Consider the following 7739-nt stretch of genomic DNA (forward strand, 5'->3'; position numbering starts at 1 on the left):
TTTTTACTACTGGTTCTATGGGCGTGGCTTGGTGGGCATGGTGTGGCTTGGTGGGTGTGGCAGGGGAAGGATACTGCAAAATCCCCATTCCCACCCCACTCTGGGACCAGCCAGAGGTGGTATTTGCCAGTTCTTTGAACTACTCAAAATTTCTGCTACTGGTTCTCCAAAACTGCTGGATTTCAACCCTGGTTCAGCCTATATTTTGCTAGATCTTCTAAATGCTTTAGCCAACTTTTCTTTGAGCAGATCACAACCACCAAGCATGATTTCCAGGACAGTTGATAAGGAAATGTCTGAAATACCATGGTCAATACATCTGAATTGCACTATCTGCCATAGACTAGTTGCAACATCTTCTTTTAATAATTTCATCTTATATTTTGTCATAAATTGAAATTTCCAATATTTGTAGTGCTTTGGAAAACTTTGAGAGGTTTTTTTTTCCCCCCCAAATGCTGAAGCAATGTCAGACGGCATGTACATTTACTAAATAAAAAAGTCAATCATGCTAGGAGTGATCAGCCGAAAAAGGAGGAAAGGCTGCCCTGGTTGACTGGACATTATAAGGATGACTCCAACATGATCATGATGGATCTGAAGGAGGCAATGCGAGAAAGAGAGGCATGGAGACTGCTGATCCATAGAATGGCCAAGGGTCAGACACGAATGACTGATGATGATACTACTAAAAATCTTGTTCCCATAACCTTAACTGGGTGAAACTGAGCATCAAAGAGTAGCCATTTTTGAATCAAAGAACTTCAAATGGGCTTATTTACTTATTAATCATGTTAGCCACACATATCTCTTCAAAGCAACTCTGGGTAGTTTACAATATAAAATGCAATAAAACCATAAAAGATAAATATTTCTAAAAACAATAAAAATTAATTACAATCCAAGTAAAGTTTCATTTAAAATATGAGGAAGGAAGGAGGATGCGGGAGATGGATTTTCTCTTAATTTATCAACCACCTCCAGTGTAATACACTCAATTGGGCCCCCAAGCCAGCTAGCAAAGCCAAGTCTTCAGAGCCTTATGGCAGTTTGGAAAGGTGGAAGCCAATCTCGCCTTACAGATTAAGATGTTCCAAAGGACAGGAACCATGGTAGGAAAGGTTCTGGACCATGCCAGCCAAAATTCCCTGATTGATGGAACCCACAGCATGCCCCCTGTGCCAGCAGGGTGGTGGACCAGTCCCGTGGGGGGTTAGATAGTTCTTCAACCTGTCCTCATGCCATCCATGGCTTTAAAGGTGATATCCTGAACTGCATCCAGACCAGCGACGGTCATGGGACTGAAGCTCTTTTTTGGCGCGTTCAGGAAGCAGACGCCGATAGTTTTCAGTGCAAGAACTGAAGCTTCCAGCCAGCCACCGCTGCCGGCTCAGTTCTGGCTGGCAAAGAGGCGGTGGCTGGGAAGCTTCTCGCACTAAGGTGGGGGGCGAACAAATGCAGGCTGGCAGGGAGCCCAGCAGTGAAGGCTAAGCCCTGGCTTGCCTTCCCTGGCAGCCAGGCAGCCGCAGGAGGAAGGTAAGGTCACGGGATGAAGAAAGAGGCGGTCGGGGGGGGAGGAATTGGGGAGACTGAGTAAGTGCCGGGGCCTCTGAAGGAAGGGAAATGGGGTGACGTGTGGCGAAGGGAGAGCAAGCGGCATGCAGGAGGTGGCCCTGGGAAGGCTGGAGCCAGGGAATGGTGCGTTCCCCAACCCATCCAAGGCAGGCAGTGAGCGGGTGGAGGCTCTGGGGCCTCAGGGAATGGCACGTCCTTGGGCCCCGGCCCCCAACCCAAGGCGAAGGGCGAGCGGGTGACATGCTTATTTTTGGTGAGCTGAGCAGAGCGGGCGAGGTGCGGAGGCGACTGGCAAGGCAATTAGCTGAGCCGCGTGGCGAAGGCAACATATTGGGCATGGCGAGCGTTTAGTGGGTGGGCTGGGCATTGAGCAGGGCAGGGTGAGTGAGCATCAAGTGCGCAGGCGGGGTGAGGAAGTAGGGAGCGGGTGGGTGGGGCAGGTGAGCAGCGAGCGGGTGGGCAGGGCAAGCGAGCAGCAATTCGGCAGGCAGGGGTGGAGCCAACCAGAGGTGGTATTTATCGGTTCAGCGAACCAGTTAAAATTGCCACTACCGGTTCTCCCGAACCGGTCCAAACTGGCTGAATACCACCTCTGGATGCAATTATGAAGTACAATAACCTTTTCCTCTAAAATTAACCATAACACCTACTACTTCTATAATCATGAACAGTTCTAATTGTCAAACCCGAAAGTTAAAATTTAATTTCTTTGTTTCAAGAAAAAAAATCCAAAAGTGGTTTCCAAATGGAAACAGAGCTAGACAACGTCTTTTGTTTGATCAAAGCAATCAATGTTGCCATCTCCACCAACTCCATTAGCCTCTCTATCCAGATGTACAAGGCTTTCAAAAATTCTTCCTCTTTTAAGAAGGGAAATTACAGGGTTACACTGATACAGATATGGGAAGTGATGCTTGTTGATTACTTGTCACATGCACTGCTGAAGGATACTTGCAACAACCATGCAACCACATTCCTTACATCCCACTCAGAATACAGGGTATTGAAGTAGGGGATAAACAATCCAGTCTTAGTCAGTAGCCACATTGCCAAGCCTTGCTGAGAAGTTTCATGCTGCCTCGTGTTCTTCCCTCATGACCTAAGGCTTCTTAGCCTTCGGTTGCCCGACGGCTGCAAAAAATAAAAAATAAACTATCCTTGGTCAGAGATCCAAGGGACATTTTATCCATACAAAAGCATTTGTTGGTTTACTTTACAGGGTTTATATCTTACTCCAGTCATAATTGATTCTGAGCGACATGCAGTTCTCCCTTTGTAATTCAGATCAAAATAAAATACAACTGAAAAACCAAACCATACAAATCACAGTATAAGACTCAGGGGGTAATTGCAATCCCTTCTCTCCATTATTATTATTATTATTACTTTTTGCTAGTAGAAGTACTTAATCTTAATCTTCTAGGACTTGAATGAATAGCTACACTAATGCCACCAGGGGAAGACCGTTCAAATGTGTTGGGGGGGGGAGAAGGGACACTGTTCCAAAGGAGGAGGGCTGGAATAAAGAAGACATGTTTCTATGGACTCTATAGATGGCATCTGGGGAGAATGTGAAGAAAACCCACCTGTTTGTGAGAAGCTGGTCCTGCAGGTATCCAAGCTTCGATCTGTGCATGGCTTTAAAGGTCTTTAAAGATCAGCACACTGGAAGCAAATCAGCAAGCAATTCTGCTCCAAAAGTAGCAGTGATATATGGATGCAATGAAAAAGCTGCTACATTTTAGTTTAAAGGTAGCTTCTAAATGCTTCTCAAGGACAGACCCATATACAGCACACTGCAGTAATCAGTATCACTATAGTAGTCCAACTAACTAAAGCATAAGTGGCTATAAGCAAACCCTTCCATTCCAGAAGAAGTCACAAGTAGCACATAGATGGAACTGTGTAGAAGCTCCATGAGAAAATGTTTATTTTTGTTCTATTCAATTTCTAAATTAACTGGCATTCAACCATGTATTTCTAACTTGATCCAAATGCTTTAAGATAATAATGAACCATCATATTTGGCAACGTGCTAACATAAATGTGACCAAGTCTCTAGCAGCTGTACTTTCTTTTTTCTTTCAGTTGGGATTTAGATTTATAAAATAATAGTTTTCATGCTGGGGTAACACTCTCTGAGTCTCTTGCTGTATGTTTTTTATATTTTTTTTCATTGAAAAATGTTACCACTAACTTTCCTTTGTTATGTGACTTTGGTAAAAAAAATTGTTTTTTTTACTAACCTTATCTTCTATCTGCTCAAAGATAGATATTAATGTAGGTAGTCCTTGATTTAGAACAGTTCATTTAGTGACCATTCAAGGCAGCATGACTTTGGCAGACCATTCAAAGTCCTGCCAACTCTGATGCCAAATATAAGAGTTGGGTGGAAGCTACAGAAAGATATTCATTCTAAATATATTTGGAAGCACATAAATTATTATTTCACATCTTCTAAAATGGAATTCTCTTTTCAAAATTACTTGACTGCTATAATAGCAATGGAATCTTTTTAAAATTAGGAACATTTTATTTTCTTTCTCTTTTTCTGTGTTATTCCCATAGCTACCTAGTATAACATGGCTACTGTATTTTACAAAAGAGTTTGTGAAAAATTAAAATTCCTTGAACTTGGGAGAGCCTGCTTGTGATAAATATTTCATCACAGGTGCTCTGCTGTACAACAAGTTTAGTCTTCTTCAAAAGACAACCTTAGTCTCTCAATATCTTTCATTAAGTATCTCTCTCCTCACCACCACCCTTGTTATTGTTTTTGTCCCTCTCTCTTGTCTCTGAGATATGTCAATTAAATAGTCATATATTTAGCCATTATAGGAGCAACTGGGCAGTTTTTTTGTTTATTCTCCAGAGACAATATCTCTCTTCATTTTTGAAGCAAGGCTATTTAGAAGTGGCACACCTACAAGTGCGAAAGGAATAAGAGAGGTAGGGCAGAGATTTTACACATAAGGCCTCCAGGCTGAAGAAAGATTATGGAAAAGACTTAGAGGAGAGATGCCAAGGAGAAGCTGAGGCTTGTTTGAATTGATTCTGAGTAACTTGCACGCAAACGCAGGATGAGATTGCAACCTAATTAAGATGTTTTGTCTATAATTGTAAATTGTATTTTCAACCACAAAGCATTGTCCATTTTAAAATTCAAAGGCAAAAATAGTTAAAATTAGTAGGTTTAAGTGATCAATGTTTATTGTATACCAAGATACAACTTTTGGAAATAGAGCCAGAATTCTGACAGCAAGACTAAATTTAAATTAGAGCTACAGATACTTCTGTAATGAAAAATACCGTATGTTTCCTAATGAATCACTCTCCTGTTTGAAAGCATAATAAAAGACTTATTTAGTTATTAATCTTGTCTCTCACCACAATCTGAGAGTTCTCTCCCAACCAGTCTCAAGACTGGCTTCAGTCTTAGTAATTTAACTTTTTATTAGTTTATCAAAGTATAAAATACAAAGAAAAAAACCATGGAAAAGTAAGAAGAGAGGGAGGGAAAAAGAAAGGATATAGTCTAATGGGGGGGGAGAGAAAAGGCACCGACTTCCAACTCTCTTTAGCACAGTAGACAGTAACAACATTACAACCACAACTTTTTGCTTTTACACAACAATACATATTCAGTCTTGAGATAGATTCCAGTAACAGATTAAAGTTCATCCAGTTCCTTCAACTTTAGTTTAGGACTTCACTATTATTTCACTGTTATTACAGCTCATCACATAGTCAGCCAGATGTTTAAACTGGATCTAGCATTTTTATTCACCTATGATCATCAACATCATCAATCTGGAAAAATATAATGGCTGATATGATGGAGAAGTCTAGAAAAAATATCAATAGTAAAAATAAATTATCTTATCAAGTATTATTTCTGAATTTCAAATGGTCCCAATGAGAATGGAAAAAAACACATTTAATGAATGACAATGACAAATTAATAAGTTTATTTGTTCAGATAAAATACTGAAGATCAAACTCAAAATTCTACAAGATGCAGAAGAAGAAGATCTATTTGCTATATGAAATTTTAAGCTAAACAATTAAGATAATCTTGAACTGGATTACAGATTGGATCATCTGCAACATTAGGTTATGCAGTATATATTGTGATACGATTCTATGAAATGAGATTCAGAAATTCAGCTAGTCAAAGATTGCATGATTAAATCAATGAGGAATTTAACAGGACCATTGAGGAAACAATGGGAATATCAAAAACAGATACATATCAAATCCATTCAGAGAAAATGGGGCTGTAAAATAAGCCCCACAAGGAATGATTGCGAGAACTATTATTAAGAGGCTTATAATAAAACTCTTTGAGTATGAAGATGTCCAAGGCCTATTGTCTGAAGGTGTAAGACACAAAATAATTGTCTTGTTACTTTGGAGGGTTTCAATATTAATGTCAAGCCCTTTGAGGCTGGCAAATTCACGAAACAAGAACCACTTATATTCTGGATGATCTTTATTACTAGCAGAGGAATGTAACAGAAACTTGAAACCCTGGCAAAGCAATTCTCCAGATCAATTTATATTAAGTCTAACTAAGGCAGAGTTATTCTAAGTCTTTTTCTCACATTTCCTTCCTCCCTAAACTAAAGCATCTTTTCTTTAGTTTTACTCCTCCTGGAACCTCCCTCCTTCTTGCCCCCAGGCTCTGTTAGATGTTCTACCACAGCATCTTAATTTCTGTCAAATTATGCTCAGCTGCTTTTATTCTTGTAATCTGTGACCAAGCAACTATTGCTATTAACTAGCAGATAAAGAATCAGTTTTTTAAAATTAATGAATGCTTCTCTCTCTACATGTGGATTGCTATCCTAAATCAGTGACAACAATTAATTAATTCCCTAATGATAAATGGATTTTGGCAGAATACTTCAGTGCAAGATTAGATATTAATGATAAGGTTCTTTGGATATGTCAGTAAAACTGGTTTTACTCCCTCCAGAGTTTCAGAGACCATAAGCACACAGGGTGAAATAATGAATTTAGCAATTATTTTGACAGGAAACATTGATTGTTATAAATTCTGGTTTATCTGTTTGATTCTCTTCTAAACTAACATTCAATTAAAAGGGGGAAAATTGCTATAGGTGTGAAGGAACTACAAGCCACCCAACCAAGCTGAGGAAATATATTAACTTTTTGCTAATCAGTTAGCTGTGTGCTAAAAAACCACTATAGTAATGGAAGTCTTTAACTACCTTGACATCAACTAAGAAACAAACTCTGCAGCGAATGGGAAATCTAACCCTCCTGTCATCATGCAAAATGAAAAAATAATTTAGTTTATCAAAAGCAATACCATGGGAAATAGAACAGGAATGCAGGTCAAGATAGGCAAGCAATTGGTAAGAGAATACCAATTTGCTTTAGAAAAGTTCAAAAATCCGGGACCAGATGGCTTAAATCCCAGGGTACTGAAGGATTGGAACAGCTTGCCTCTCAGAGTTTTGGGTACTCACTCACTGAAAGTTTTCAAGAAAAAATTGGACAGCCATTTGTATGCGATGATATAAGGATTCCTGCCTGGACAGAGGTTGGACTAAAAAACGGGGTCCCCAATTACTGGGCCATGTATCACTACCAGACTGTGGCTGGTTCAGAAGTGGGCCGCGCAAGTGGTGGGCTGACACACGTGTGCAGCTCGACTTGCGCAGGCTGGCGGCATGCAGTTTGATTCACGTGAGTGGCGGGCTGGTATGTGTGAACATGCATGCACCAGCCCACTGCTTCCACAGGCCAGTTTCCTTCTCCCCCTGGGCCACCAAGTCATAAAGGTTGGGGATTGCTCGACTAGAAGATCGCCAATGTTCCTTTCAGCTCTATAATTCTATGATTCAAGCTCATGCCCACCAACACAAACAGTTGCAATTAGATACAGATTATTTTTTTCTCTTAGCGGGAAATTATTAATTCTTCTGTGCACTCATCCTACGCATAGTCAGTTCCACCAATGGATTAATCAGAATGTATTATTAATACATTACAACATGCCAGTTCAGAAAGATTAATGCAATTGTGGGATTTTTGTGGTTTTGTTTCTGCATACATTGTGCAGTGTCATCAAACCCTTTCCCAACAGACATGATTTCTGTTGTGCAGTGGATTGCTACTCAGTTTTTCAATAAGAA

Source organism: Pantherophis guttatus, chromosome 7 (genome assembly GCF_059756535.1).
Source record: "Pantherophis guttatus breed Tessera chromosome 7, ASM5975653v1, whole genome shotgun sequence".
Lineage (NCBI taxonomy): Eukaryota > Metazoa > Chordata > Lepidosauria > Squamata > Colubridae > Pantherophis > Pantherophis guttatus.